Here is a 17,064-nt window from a genome sequence, read left to right on the forward strand (position 1 = left end):
GTGGCCCTTTCTTAGTGCCTGAGCGGAGAGATAGAGAGCGCCCCCTGGTGTCTCTTCACAGAAGGCTTTCTATTCTAGTGGACCAGGGCTCTACCTGTATGACTTCATCTACCTGAATTATTTCTGTATAGGTTTTATCTCTAAAGTCAGCCACACTGAGAATTAGGTCACCAATACGAGTTTTAGGGGACACAAACATCTAGTTCAGAACAAATATGAAATGGATAGTAGTGAAAATCGAGCAAACCATTCATTTGATTTGAAAGATAACAAAGTACTGTACTAAATAATTCTCAGAAACATACAAACAGCAAACAGAATCTGACTATCAGACTGATTTTTTTTTCATGGCCTGCTTATCTTAGAATGGTTTATATATTTTTTAAAAGTTTTTAAAAAATAAAGAAGAAAGAGCATTTTGTGAAATGTGAAAATTATATGAAACTCATATTTGAGTGTTCATAAATAAAACTATATTTGAAAACACTGTATTTGTTTATTCACATACTGTCTGTATATATTTGGTAGTGCAGCAGGGTTGAAATTTTTTTTTTTTTTTTTTGTATTTTTCTGAAGCTAGAAACGGGGAGGCAGTCAGACTCCCACATGCACCCGACCGGGATCCACCCGACATGCCCACCAGGGGGCGATGCTCTGCCCAACGGGGCGCATCGCTCTGTCGCAAGCAGAGTCACTCTAGTGCCTGAGGCAGAGGCCAAGGAGCCATCCCCAGAGCCTGGGCCATCTTTTGTTCCAATGGAGCCTCGGCTGCTGGAGGGGAAGAGAGACAGAGAGGAAGGAGAGGGGGAGGGGTGGAGAAGCAGATGGGTGCTTCTCCTGTGTGCCCTGGCTGGGAATCGAACCCAGGACTTCTGCACACCGGGCCGATGCTCTACCACTGAGCCAACCGGCCAGGGCCTAAGGTTGAGTAATTTCAACAGAGAATATGCAAGGTGCTCTCGTCACCTCACACTGGTGCTCAGCTCACTACAAAACAGCAGAGACACAGCTGTGAAAAGACAATCTCAAATGCCATGAGTAGCATCATGTCACAATATTTTATTATTATTTTACAAGTGTGTCCATCAACTCAAAACAAAGAAAAACAAGAAAATGCAACTTTGAATGTCATATTTTTAAAGTCATAGTGGAGTGTCTTATTTTATTATCAAATTTAATAGCATTAGATTCCTGAAAAGATTACAATAATCCATACAAGATAGGTAGTTATAATTAAGCACCACTGCCTTTTTTTTTTTCTCTGAGGATATAGGACCCAACAGCATTGTGTTTATTATAAAATGATAGCATAGTTGTGCTAAAAGTCAACATTCCTAAGCATTCATTAAAATATTATCAATAGAAAATAAATGGTCAGATAAATTAGAAAATTTTAAAAAGGAATAGTTCAACACTGCATAATATCTTCACAAAAATGAAGGGAGTAAGGAAGGGAGAAAGAACAAAAAGAAATAAAAAAGGGAGAGGGAGGAAAAAAGTGAGAGAGGAAAAGAGAGAGAGAAAAAAAAGGAAAAAAAAGAGGAAAAAGAAAATAAAATTGCAGTCTTCCCAAGTGACTCTCATGATTAATTTGAGCCAACTGCAACACACCATTGCTAATCCCATTAAAGTTATTAGCAGCAGAATGCTAAGAGTTGTATATTATCTTTAAACTGGTAGGATGGGTTTATAGCTAATTAGTATGTATTTTCAAATTTGACTAGAAGCATTTATTTCTCTTAGAGTCTGAAAAGAAAATATTATCAGAGATTCCCCCATTAAAAAGAATGGCTAATAGGAAATACATCTCCAAATACTATCTTAGTTCTAAAGTATAAATCAGTATATCAAAGTAAAGTTTCTGTAATTCCTGTTATATATATATTGCACCTTTAAAATGTAATATAGTGTATTCAGGCGTAGATCTTTTCTCAGAGATATATGAATTCTCGAAAATGGATGTGTTGATAATCTTGTATTTTGACTACGGATGTACAGAACTTTTAAGAAATGTCCTTCATAAATTGAAATATGTTTTTAAAAGTGTTTTCTTGCATCACCACTAAGTGTGCTGTTTACATAAGAAAGACTTGTGTTCACACACAGAAAAACTGTTCCTTTCCGTCAGTAGGTATAGGTGCTTTCACATGTAATTCCTAGAAATTTTGTCTGAATCATGAGGAATAAAGCATAGTAGTAAAGTCAAATACTAATTTTGGTAAACTGGGTTGATTATCATATATCTAGACGGTAGGCCAAGGGCGAATTAATGTAATCATTAGCTTGAGGTTCTGAGTCCGCATCGTCCCTCTTAGACTATTTTGCCTGGGTTGATAGATGATTGCAGTTAAACATGAAGTGTGAAAAATGTGAGTCTGTGATTCTGAGTGTTTCTAATGAAGATAATAGTTAATCTTAGGTGATCAGAAAGCAATTAAAATTAGTTAAATGTTCTCTTAAAGGTAAATGGTTGTTATATATGGCTGAAAAGGTCACAGAAAAGATTCTCTACAAAATCAAGACCCAGAGCTGCTTGACAACAAGGCAAATTCCAGCAGTTTCCCTTATTAAAAAATAATGAAACTAGAGGGCCTTTTTCCTTTATCCTCTTGATACTTAAAAACATTGTGTTCCCAAAGTTCTATGTGTTTATCATTTAAATGTGTCACCAGCCTTCCATCTTCTTGACCTGATATTAAACTTTATCAGTGCAATTTTATTAACAAAGGAGTCTCAGACCTTAGCATAGCACTTAACACAAAACAGTACTTGAACAATTGCCATTCATTCAGTCACTCAGTAAATATTGCTGTGTTATGTGATGCAAATAAGGCAGTGAACAAAGAAGAAAGGATGTATGCTTATGTTCTAGTTTAAGAAAGCAGATGATCAATAGTTAATAAACTATGTCTTGGCATCTTATAGGAAGTTCCATGAGGGTGATATAAAAAATAATGCCAGATGGGCTAAAAAATTTGTGTTGCTATTAGACGTATGCCCTAAATGTTGATTTCTGAAGAATTGGAACATCCCACACAAGGTTGGTAGGCATTGTTATACCCTTTCCCCCCACCCCATTTATTCACCAAAAACAGGCCCAAAATCTCAATGGTAAAATTCGTTGTTTATTTTTTATTTTTTTTGTGACAGAAACAGAGAGAGACAGAGAGAGGGACACACAGGGACAGAACAATCAATTCTTCATTGTGGCACCTTAGTTGTTCATTGATCACTTTCTCATATGTGCCTTGACCAGCGGGCTTCAGCAGACTGAGTGACCCCTTGCTCAAACCAGTGACACTGGGCTCAAGCTGGTGAGCCTTGCTCAAACCAGATGAACCCATGCTCAAGCTGGGGACCTCAGGGTTTTGAACCTGTATCCTCTAGGTCCCAGTCCAACACTCTATCCACTGTGCCACCACCTGGTCAGGGTCAATGGTAAAATTCTGAAGAAGTTTCTGTTCTGAATGCTGATGGAAAAATTTCACAGTTTTAGCTTAGCCCTATCTATGCGTATAATGGCATAAATCTTGGACAGTAGGATTTTAAAAACTGGAATTTAATTTTTAACAAGAACAAAAAATATATGTAATAAAATCACATATACACTCATGCACTAAAAAAAATTCTAAGCTACAGTTTAGACACAGATGATGCTTTTTTTTTTCTCAACTAGGAGTAAAATTTATTATTTCTGTAGTACATTAAATGATACTATTAGGCCCAGGAGAATATATAGGATTTCCATTGATAGTCTCTTATACTATTTGGAAAATCTTCAAAAGAAATGAATCAGAATTACAAATATAAGATGTTTCTTCCCACCCAGGGTGTTGGAAAAAATATTCAAATTAGGGACATCAAAGCATATGCTTCATTTATTTCATGAAGAATTAAGGTTGTCAGATATAGGAAATAAAAAACATAATGCTTAGATAAATTTTAATTTTAGATAAGCAAGGAATACATTTTTAATGCATTTTATATAGCATGGGACATACCTGTACTGAAAAAAAGTGTTGTTTATCTGAAATTCAAATTTAACTGGGTATCTGGTATTTTATCTGTCAATGTTACAGTGAGTTGGTTGAGCTACTCTTTTTTGGAGAGAGGAGTATGCAAAGAGAAGCAAAACCAAATTAGTGAAAATAAGAGATTTGAAAATCACTTTGTTTTGAGAGACCATTCCCCACGGGTCTCTCACCTTTCTGTACATCTATGCATTGACAAACACCTAGTATTCTCCAGACTACTGTGTCAAAGGTTTTGTATAAACAAATAGCCTTGAAAGAGAGGTGTTTCTTTCCCTAGAGTTTGTTTCTTTACATAAAGGAAGAAGGTAATGTAGGTAATGTATTTTCCAGAAGAGGATAAAGAATAGGTTTTGACTGTGGTGGCGCAGTGGATAAAGCGTCGACCTGGAAATGCTGAGGTCGCCGGTTCGAAACCCTGGGCTTGCCTGGTCAAGGCACATATGGGAGTTGATGCTTCCAGCTCCTCCCCCCTTCTCTCTGTCTCTCTCTCCTCTCTCTCCCTCTCTGTCTCTCTCCTCTCTAAAAATGAATAAATAAATTAAAAAAATTAAAAAAAAAAGAATAGGTTTTGATAGTATTATCTTAGATAATAGTGGGGCTTTCCTTTTTTTTTAAATTTTTATTTATTTTTTATTTATTCAATTTTTTATAGAGGAGAGGGAGAGAGAGAGAGAGAGAGAGAGAGAGAGAGAGAGAGAGAGAGGAGAGACAGAGAGAGAGAAGGGGGGGAGAAGCTGGAAGCATCAACTCCCATATGTGCCTTAACCAGGCAAGCCCAGGGTTTCGAACCGGCGACCTCAGCATTTCCAGGTCGATGCTTTATCCACTGGGCCACCACAGGTCAGGCGGGCTTTCCAATATTTAAGTTCCTCTTCTGCAACACGCTAACTACTGTTACCAGGCTATTGAATGGATTCCATTTGGTGTACCATGAGGAACCTTCTCTAAGTTCAACCCCTCAAAATTTTCTTAATATGTTAGTTGTGCTGTAATGAAAACAAACTGTGTAACACTAACACACAAGCATGAGCACACACACACAAACACACACTGCTGCTGTTGCTAAGATTTAACTGCTCTGCTGCTGTTTTGCCACTTCCTTTAACTGAATAGTCTAACAACCATAAAATGTGCACATTTCACAGGAGCAAAAAATCAGAGGCTTCACTTCAGGTATAGACAGCTTAGCAGTGGTTTAGGTTACTCTGGAGTTTAATTTGCTTTTTGGGTATACAGCTACTGCTCGACTTACGACCACAATTGGTTCCGACAGACCGGTCGTAGCACGATTTGGTTGTAAGTTGAGTAGGCTATATGTACAGTACTGTGAAATGATGTTATAAAAGTCTTTAAGTCATATTTTATCATAATTTTCTTTCATTATTGTTAATATCATAATTTTCTTTGTTCATTTTATGGCATTTGTATCATCTCTACACCCTTTTGTTTCTTATTTTTACATTCGTCAGGTTTAAGTAAAAACCAGTACAACTGGTTTTATATTTGCAAAGACAATTTCCTCTTGGTAGATATCTTGGGAGGGGTTTGATGAAAAATATCCAAGACATAAAACACAAATTGCTGTACCAAGTCTGGGATAACAGTTGAAATGGTGCTCGCGGAGATGGTAGTGCTGCCGGAAGCTGGTCCTCACTGTCGTGCACCCAGCTGGGCTGCCAGACGCGAGCAGTCGTGCCAAGCGATTGTGGTTCTCAAGTCGAATGGTCATAAGCTGCATAGGTCATAAGTCAATCAATATTTGTATATCTTGTGTCTTTTACTAGGTAAGTAGCACAAGGTCAGATACATATTATAAATTCTTGAAGTCCCAGTGCTAACCCTATACATTACATGTGATAAATATTATTGTTTGAATATCTGAATGTGTTCTTTTTATTCACTCTATTAATTTATTAGGCAATTTTCTACAAAGTTGAGATATTGTTTCATACCTTCCAACGTGGCTTGTCTCAAGCACCATGACATAACATACATGGGCGAAGAACTATTTTTTTACTGACTTGATAGGTTTTTGAATTCTGGCAACTCCCTATGTGCTGGTGGACTCTCAGCACACTCCTAAATTACGGTTGATTCTTTTCAAAGAGATGCAGAAAAGCCTCCTTTTACGGCTCTACTTTCAGGTTCTCACAGCAAAAGGCACTCAAGCCCTGAAGAGTATAATAGCAAGTGTCTTTTTTTTTAAGAGGCTGATAAAACGGGGTAGATTTTAAATTTCCTAAGACCTCTAAAAGGTAAACTTCCAAAGACCAAGTTTTCCTTTTTGTCTCTGTCCCTCTCTCTCCCTCTCTCATCCAACTATTTACCAATCCCTCTTTTTTACATGATCTTCTGTTAACCTTCTACCCTGATGAAAAATCGTCCTGGTGCACAGTGAGCAAATCAGGATCGGAGCACAGCTACCTACCTCGTGTTCCCCAAAGCCCAGTATATTTCTGCTCTAAAAAGATTCCATGACTTTTTTTTATCACTCTATCAATTTACTTACCTCCGAGGTCCAAGATTTTAGATTTGTTTGTCACTATTATCATTGTTACCGTCAGCCCAGAATGCTATCTTTTCTAAAACAAATATCATCAAACTGTGATCTCCAGCCACTGCTGCCCGCTGTGGAAAATTATGAAGGCGCTGTTTACTCCAGCTGTTCCTCACTAACCTTCAGGCTGCCTTGGATGTAACGACTCACCATTGCTCAGCAATCTGATCTTTCAGAGCAGTCCCAATACTTTACAGCCTCATCAAATCTATTAAACTAGGTTTAGCGGTTAGGAATCAAAATTTATTTTTTCTATAATCTTTATAGTGCACACTTACAAGGGAAGCCAACCCCAATTCAGTGGCCAGCAGCCTTCAGATCCTGCTTGCAGCTCTTCAGCTGAGTTACAGTTGCTAGAAGCAAACAACAACAACAAAAAAGGATGAGACCATTGACTACACGAAATTAAAAGCAACGCTCGAACACCACCATAGAAGAACTCAGTTTGACACATGTGGCTCAATATTGTCTTTATTGCCCAAAGATTTAAACATTGCATCACAAAATCCACAAATGGTGCCAGGATGCCCAGTGCCCATCTCCCACCCATGACAAAAGATTTAGAGAAACAGGTGTTGAGTGTGGGGACGATGGTTGCAGTTAGGCTTGCTAGCTTGTTTTTGGCGCGACCTGAAAGCTGATTTAGCCATCATCCCTAATGTAATCACGGACACAGCTATTGGCTGAAAGCCACTTTTGTCTAGGCAGCCTATAAGAGGCTCTGGGTACTCGCCCCGTTGTGTGGTTTCTCCCTGCCTGTTTGCTCCCCAGTGGCTGGGAGGAGTTGCTTCCCCTGCCTGGTCTCTCACAGGCTCTGTGAGACTAAATAAACAAAAATGACACACTGCCCTCCAGCTCCATATATGTTCTTTGGTCTGACAGAATCCAGTGTGAACCTCCCAGGGCCTGGACCTCCTTGCATTATTACAGTGAGCAAATAAATAAATAAATAAATATTTCACTTTTGCTTGCAACTCTGGTTGGACATAAACAGGGAATATTCATTAGATCACAGAGTTGAGATTAAAAAAAAAATACCAGAAACTAAAAACCAAACAATGTAGAGTGGAGTTTGGTAAAGCCAGTATCCTTCATGCTTAGCAAAGATTGATCTAATATAACTTCTAAAATACAGAAATCCTGCAAAAATTACATTTATCTCATTTATTACACTTTGAAATAAAAACAGTAATACATGTTTCTTGAAAAATACTCATTTCACCTTATCCTGATTCAAAATAGAATGTATTTCTTCATTTTATACTATATATTTTTCTTTAGAATTTCATTCATAACTATAGTGCATGAAAACAGAGTGACATGTATTGACTCTGGTATAAGCATCCACTTGTGTTCCTTTATTTTTAAAACCGGGTGTCAACTATTATATATTTATTTATTTATTTATTTTTACTAAATTTATTGGGATAATTACATTTAGTTCTTGATTCATTTTGAATACTTTTTTGCACATGGGGACAAAGTATAATCTAGTTTTATTATTTTGAATGTGACTTTCCAATTTTCTCAGCTATATTTGGAGAAGAGGCTTTCTTTTTTTCCATTGTATGTTTTAGGTCCTTTGTCAAAAATTATTTGCCTATATACATGTAATTTTAATTCTGGGCTTGGTTGTGTTTCATTGTTTCTTTATGTCTGTTTTTCTGTCAATACCATGCTGTTTTGGTTTTTGTAGCTCTGTAGAATAATTTGAATTCAGGTAGTGTAAGACTACTAGCTTCAATATTTTTCTGAGAATTGCTTCTAATATCCAGGGTCTTTTGTGGTTCTATAATAATCTAAAATTTTTTTGTTCTATTTCTTTAAAGAATAACTATAATTTTGATGGGGTTGCATTATATCTTTATATTGCTTTGGGTAATATGGCCCTTTTAACTATGTTGATTTTTCCAGTTCATGAACACAGAATATGTTCTCATTTAATGGTGTCTTTGCAATTTCTTTTAATGATGCTTTGTAGTTTTCAGTATATAGGTCCTTCATGTCCTTGGTTAAGTTTATTCTTAGGTATTTTATTCTTCTGATTGCCATTTGAAAAGGAATTTTTTTTTCTGAAGTTCATTGTTAGTATATAGGGAAGCAGTGAAATTAGTACACTGATTTTGTATCTTGTAACATTCAATTATTTTTAAGAGCTATTTATTACTATATTCTGATAAAAATCAAACAATTCAATATAACACATTTTTCTGTTTTGAGGAATATTGTTTTCAAACTTTAAGTTCACACCCAGTAAAAAGGGTTATATATCTGGTTACTTTTTAAACTATTTATATGTGTCCCAATTATTTCAAAAACTGCTTTTAAAATATGGTTGCTTAGTTCAGCATGTTAGTACTTTTTCTTTTAAAAATGCAAAAAAGTGACAAAAAGAACAACAACAACAAAAAAACAAGACCAAAAGAAAAAAAAAACATGAGAAATCAATTTCAGAAAACAGCAAGAAAAAGACATAAAACCTTTATCTCCAAAATAAGCATAAAAGTTACCCAAGATAATATGAAATCTGGTGCAACTCTTGAGGAATGTAGTGAAATAAAAAAGCAGGTAGAAGGGTTAGAGCAGTGGTAGTCAACCTGGTCCCTACCACCCACTAATGGGCGTTCCAGCTTTCATGGTGGGTGGTAGCAGAGCAACCAAAGTATAAATAAAAAGATAAATTTAACTATAGTAAGCTGTTTTATAAAAATTTATTCTGCCAAACTTAGCAAACATCCGACATAAAGTACTTGGTAAATAATTATTATTATATGCTTTAACTTGCTATAACTCTGCTTTATAAATTGTATAAAGTAAAGTTACTTCCCTACTTTATAAATCACCATTACTGTGGAACCGGTGGGTGGTTAGAAAATTTTACTACTAACAGAGATACAAAAGTGGGTGGTAGGTATAAAATGGTTGACTACCCCTGGGTTAGAGAATCCAGCTGCATCATATTAGACAAATTTCCAAGAAACGCATACTTTCTGAAGGTAGGGTCTCACCCCACAGTGCCAGTCATGTTTGCTTTTTCAATAATGCATGCAGATACTGGGATAGGCAAGGCTGATGTAAGAAATACTTTTGTACTGAATATATTCCCAAAAACCAAAATCAGGGGTTTTTCCAAAGAATCATACAGAAAATATAAAACTACCCGTGGAAACAAAGTAGCTAGCAAGACCACTATGCTTTCCACACACTCATAGAAACACAGAAACTTCTTGAAAACAACTAGAGAAAGAACCTGAATGGGCACTTTTCTGAAGAGAACATGTATATGGCCAATAGACATGAAAAATGCTCAAAGTCACTAGTCATCAGAGAAATAAAAATTAAAAGCAAATAGAGTGCCTTAAAGGTGGAGGGACTAAAAAAAAAAAAGATGGAGGGACTATATAAATGTTAAAAAATAAACCTCATTGTAAGTAATATTACAAAAGATGAGAACAAAAAATTTCTTATTGACAAAAGTATTAATCTGTCAAGAAGACAAATTAATTAAAAGTCCTGAAGATGCATACACTTAAAGTTTCAACACTTCTAAAGCAAACATTTAAATAATTTAAAAAATAAATAGATTTAAGTAATTTTAGAAGTTTTGAAACTCCATTTTTATAATTGATAGCATAAGTAGAATAAAGCAAATGGATAATCATACAATGATTTGAGGAAAACTGTTTAATAACTTTACTTAATAGTCATTTATAGAACATTGCACGTCAAACCAGCAGAAGAACCCATTGAACATTTATCAAGTAAAAATACATTTTTTTAATAAATTTTTATTAATGGTAATGGGATGACATTAATAAATCAGGGTACATATATTCAAAGAAAACATGTCTAGGTTATTTTGTCATTAAATTATGTTGCATACCCCTCGCCCAAAGTCAGATTGTCCTCTGCACACTCTATCCAGTTCTCTGTGCCCCTCCCCCTCCCCCTAACTCTCTCCCTCCCTCCCTCCCATGTCCTCCCTCCCCCCACCCCTGGTAACCACCACACTCTTGTCCATGTCTCTTAGTCTCATTTTTATGTTCCACCAATGTATGGAATCATGTAGTTCTTGTTTTTTTCTGATTTACTTATTTCACTCCTTATAATGTTACAAAATCCCACCATTTTGCTGTAAATGATCTGATGTCATCATTTCTTATGGCTGAGTAGTATACCATAGTGTATATGTGCCACATCTTCTTTATCCAGTCTTCTATTGAAGGGCTTTTTGGTTGTTTCCATGTCTTGGCCACTGTGAACAGTGCTGCAGTGAACATGGGGCTACATGTGTCTTCACGTATCACTCCAGGAAATACTAAAAAGGGTTTTCCAACCAGATTCAAAGAACAAAAGAAAACAACACCACAAGTAACAGCTCCACCAAGAACACAATAAAACCAAACTTAAACTGTGACAACAAAGGAAAAAAAGGGGGGAGAGGATGGAGATTAACAGTAGCAAAGGACGATGAAGTGCAGAAATACTTATAAGATAGGGTACTACAATGAATATGGTAGGTACCCTTTTCATTACTTAATGGTAACCACCCTTGAAAAAACCACCACAAAAACACTTGACTTAAAAAAGGTAGCAACAGAGGAAAGAAGTATGGAACGCAAACAAACAAAAACAAATGATAGAAAAACAAAAGAGAAGAATCAAACTAGATACAAAACTAACAGAAAGCAATTTATAAAATGGCAGTAGGGAACCCACAAGTGTCAATAATTACACTAAATGTAAATGGATTAAACTTACCAATAAAAAGACACAGAGTAGCAGAATGGATTAAAAAAGAAAATCCAACTATATGCTGCCTACAAGAAACACATCTAAGCAACAAGGATAAAAACAAATTCAAAGTGAAAGGCTGGAAAACAATACTCCAAGCAAACAACACCCAAAAAAAAGCAGGTGTAGCAATACTCATATCTAATAATGCTGACTACAAGACAGAAAAAGTACTCAGAGACAAAAATGGTCATTTCATAATGCTTAAGGGGAAGTTGAATCAAGAAGACATAACAATCCTTAATATATATGCACCAAACCAAGGAGCACCAAAATATATAAGACAGCTACTTATTGACCTTAAAACAAAAACTAACAAAAATACAATCATACTTGGAGACCTCAATACACTGCTGACGGCTCTAGATCGGTCATCCAAACAGAGAATCAATAAAGATATAGTGGCCTTAAACGAAATACTAGAACACCTGGATATGATAGACATCTACAGGACACTTCATCCCAAAGCGACAGAGTATACATTTTTCTCTAGTGTACATGGAACATTCTCAAGAATTGACCATATGTTGGGCCACAAAGACAATATCAGCAAATTTAGAAAAATTGAAATTGTACCAAGCATATTTTCTGATCATAAAGCCTTGAAACTAGAATTCAACTGCAAAAAAGAGGGGGAAAAACCCACAAAAATGTGGAAACTAAACAACATACTTCTAAAAAATGAATGGGTCAAAGAAGAAATAAGCGCAGAGATCAAAAGATATATACAGACAAATGAAAATGAAAATACGACATATCAGAATCTCTGGGATGCAGCCAAAGCAGTAATAAGAGGAAAGTTCATATCACTTCAGGCCTATATGAACAAACAAGAGAGAGCCGAAGTAAACCATTTAAATTCACACCTTAAGGAACTAGAAAAAGAAGAACAAAGACAACCCAAAACCAGCCGAAGAAAGGAGATAATAAAAATCAGAGCAGAAATAAATGAAATAGAGAACAGAAAAAGTATAGAAAAAATCAATAAAACAAGGAGCTGGTTCTTTGAAAAGATCAACAAAATTGACAAACCCTTGGCAAGACTCACCAAGGAAAAAAGGCACAGGACTCAAATAAATAAAATCCAAAATGAAAGAGGAGAGATCACCACAGACATCATAGATATACAAAGAATTATTGTAGAATACTATGAAAAATTATATGCCACCAAATACAACAATCTAGAAGAAATGGATAAATTCCTAGAACAATACAACCTTCCTAGACTGAGTCATGAAGAAGCAGAAAGCCTAAACAGACCAATCAGCAGGGAGGAAATAGAAAAAACTATTAAAAACTTCCCCAAAAATAAAAGTCCAGGCCCAGACGGTTATACTAGTGAATTCTATCAAACATTCAAAGAATACTTGGTTCCTATTCTACTCAAAGTCTTCCAAAAAATTGAAGAAGAAGCAATACTTCCAAACACATTTTATGAGGCCAACATAACCCTCATACCAAAACCTGGCAAGGATGGCACAAAGAAAGAAAACTACAGACCAATATCTCTAATGAATACAGATGCTAAAATACTAAACAAAATACTGGCAAACCGAATACAACAACATATTAAAAAAATAATACATCATGATCAAGTGGGATTCATCCCAGAATCTCAAGGATGGTTTAACATACGCAAAACGGTTAACGTAATACACCATATCAACAAAACAAAGAACAAAAACCACATGATCTTATCAATAGATGCAGAAAAGGCTTTTGATAAAATACAACACAATTTTATGTTTAAGACTCTCAACAAAATGGGTATAGAAGGAAAATATCTCAACATGATAAAGGCCATATATGATAAACCATCAGCCAACATCCTATTAAACGGCATAAAACTGAGGACTTTCTACCTTAAATCAGGAACAAGACAGGGTTGTCCACTCTCTCCACTCTTATTTAACGTGGTGCTAGAAGTTCTGGCCAGAGCAATCAGACAAGACAAAGAAATAAAAGGCATCCATATCGGAAAAGAAGAAGTAAAGGTATCACTTTTTGCTGATGATATGATCCTATACATCGAAAACCCGAAGGACTCCACAAAAAGATTATTAGAAACAATAAACCAATACAGTAAGGTCGCAGGATACAAAATTAACATACAAAAGTCCATAGCCTTTCTATATGCCAACAATGAAATATTAGAAAACGAACTCAAAAAAATAATCCCCTTCACGATTGCAACAAAAAAAATAAAATACCTAGGAATAAACATAACAAAGAATGTAAAGGACCTATATAATGAAAATTACAAAGCATTGTTAAGGGAAATCGAAAAAGATACAATGAGATGGAAAAATATTCCTTGTTCTTGGATAGGAAGAATAAATATAATCAAAATGACCATATTACCCAAAGCAATATACAAATTTAATGCAATTCCCATCAAAATCCCTATGAGATTTTTTAAAGAAATGGAACAAAAAATCATCAGATTTATATGGAACTATAAAAAACCCCGAATAGCCAAAACAATCCTAAGGAAAAAGAATGAAGCTGGGGGCATTACAATACCTGACTTTAAACTATATTATAGGGCCACGATAATCAAAACAGCATGGTATTGGCAGAAAAATAGACACTCAGACCAATGGAACAGAATTGAAAGCCCAGAAATAAAACCACATATATATGGTCAAATAATCTTTGATAAAGGGGCCAACAACACACAATGGAGAAAAGAAAGCCTCTTCAACAAATGATGTTGGGAAAACTGGAAAGCCATATGCAAAAGAATGAAACTCGACTACAGCCTGTCCCCGTGTACTAAAATTAATTCAAAATGGATCAAAGACCTAAATATAAGACCTGAAACAATAAAGTACATAGAAGAAGACATAGGTACTAAAATCATGGACCTGGGTTTTAAAGAACATTTTATGAACTTGACTCCAATGGCAAGAGAAGTGAAGGCAAAGATAAATGAATGGGACTACATCAGAATAAAAAGTTTTTGCTCAGCAAGAGAAACTGATATCAAAATAAACAGACAGCCAACTAAATGGGAAATGATATTTTCAAACAACAGCTCAGATAAGGGCCTAATATCCAAAATTTACAAAGAACTCATAAAACTCAACAACAAACAAACAAACAATCCAATAAAAAAATGGGAAGAAGACATGAACAGACACTTCTCCCAGGAAGAGATACAAATGGCCAACAGATATATGAAAAGATGCTCAGCTTCATTAGTTATTAGAGAAATGCAAATCAAAACTACAATGAGATACCACCTCACTCCTGTTAGATTAGCTATTATCAACAAGACGGGTAATAGCAAATGTTGGAGAGGCTGTGGAGAAAAAGGAACCCTCATTCACTGTTGGTGGGACTGTAAAGTAGTACAACCATTATGGAGGAAAGTATGGTGGTTCCTCAAAAAACTGCAAATAGAACTACCTTATGACCCAGCAATCCCTCTACTGGGTATATACCCCAAAACCTCAGAAACATTTTTTTTTTATAAAATATGCCACCATTAAAATTTTAAAAACTTGAAACTGTCTTATCTGGCCAACAGGATTAAATTAGAAATCAATAATAATGTCTAGTAATATGTAATAGACATCAAGAAAATTTGATAATAATTGGAAAATTGCAACATGCATCTAAATACATCTAAAAAAAAATCTCAAAGAACTTCAGTAAAGACTTTACATGAATGGAAATAAAAATACAACATATTAAACTTCCTGAGGTGCAACTGAAAGAGTTTTCAAAAAAGAATTTATATTTTAAATGCACATATTAGAAAAAACAAAGGTTTATGAGTAAATTAAGTTTTCATCTTAAAGAAGTATGAGGACCAATTTTAAAATTAAAATATTAGAGAAGTGGATGTATACAGATACAAAAAATAACATAAACAACTTAAAAACCAACACAAGAAAGCCAATGAAATAAGGTATATTTCATTGATAGTATATTTTTTATTTACTTATTTTAAAAGTGAATTTATTAAGGTGGCATTGGTTAATAAAATTATATAGATTTCAGGGGTACAATTCTATAATACATCATTTGTATATTGTATTGTGTTTTTACCACCCCAAGTCAACTTTCCTTCATCACAATTAACTGTTACTTTACTGTCCCCTCCCTCTCCTAATCTCCCTTTAATTGCCATATTGTATGTCTATGAGTTTTTTATTTTTACTTTTTGCTTAATCCCCTCACCTTTTTCATTTAGCTCCTCTTCCCTTCCCTTCTCTTCTGACAGCAGTCAGCCTATCCTCCAAAGGGGACATACAGAAAGCTAATAAAGATAGCAAAAGATGCTCAATGTCACTAATCATCAGAGAAATGTAAATCCAAACCACAATGAGATATTTTCTCACATCTGTCAGAATGGCTATGATCAATAAATCAACAAACAACAAGCGAAGATATGGAGAAAAGGGAACCTTCAGGCTGTGCTGTTGGGGATACAGATTGGTGCAGCCCCTGTGGAAAGCAGTATGGAGTTACCTCAAAAAATTAGAAATGGCACTGCCTTATTATCCAGCAGAGAAAGTCAAATACCATATGATTTTACTCACATGTGGAATCTAAAGAACAGGATGAACTTACAAACAAAAATAGAAACAGACTCATACATAGAAAGCAGACTTACATCTGGCAGGAGATTGGCCAAAAAAGGATAAAATATGAAAGAAAACACGTATAGAGATGGACAACAGTGTGGGGTTTGCTGGAGGTGGGGAGGTCGATAACAGTATGGGGGAATTAATTTTGGACAAACACTGACTTGGAGAGGTGAACACACAATATGGTGTAGAGCTGTGTCATAGATTTGGGTCCCTAAAACCTGTACAATTAATTACATTCACCTGTGTCACCCTAATAACTTCTTTAAACAATAAGCCCTTCAACTTGATTCGCAGCATGCCTCACTCAATTCAGACTCATCTTGTTTCAAGTGCTCAACAGGCGCATGTGTCTGGTCACTACCGTATTAAACAGCATGGTTCTAGAACCTTGCTATGTTCCGGGGAGAATGGCCAAATGAATTTCTTGACAATTTTCTGCCAAACATTTTTCCTCCGGGTTGCACTGTAGCCTTGTCTTTGACCCCAATGGTCTAAAATATCTTATAAAATATCCCTCATTTTTCCTACCAAAATTAGTAAAAAATAAATAAAATAAATATTAATGTATGAGGCATTCTATGACCATAGAGAGTCAGTTCAGTCCAGAAAGGCAGACACGGTGAACTTGATTTGTCCTTCATTATTCACATTTCACATATGTAATATTTTTCTCCCAATGTAACCCAGAAGATCAAAAACGTCATTTACTTTCTTGGTGCCCTATTTTTTTTAAGCAATAAATGCTCTCTTTATTTATGCATAACTAAAAATTCTGTTGATGAATTCCATTTCTCATATTGTGGCCCCCATAACTAAGCCGTAGAAAAAATACTTGTTTGTAGTTAGCTTATTTGTGTTATACTAGAGAGCAAGAATACATAGCAGGGGAAGTAAACAGAAAGGGAGATAAAATCAGTACAAAGAAATGATAACAAGTTTGTATACCTGTGGCAAGATGATTTTTCATGCTTCCAGATTTTATAAGCAGTTTTATGAAAAGCATTGCACAACTGTCTGCCCGAGGAAAAAGAGATAAAACATTTATCCATCAGTACTCATCAGCCATTTATTAAGAGTG

Source organism: Saccopteryx bilineata, chromosome 8 (genome assembly GCF_036850765.1).
Source record: "Saccopteryx bilineata isolate mSacBil1 chromosome 8, mSacBil1_pri_phased_curated, whole genome shotgun sequence".
NCBI classification, from domain to species: domain Eukaryota; kingdom Metazoa; phylum Chordata; class Mammalia; order Chiroptera; family Emballonuridae; genus Saccopteryx; species Saccopteryx bilineata.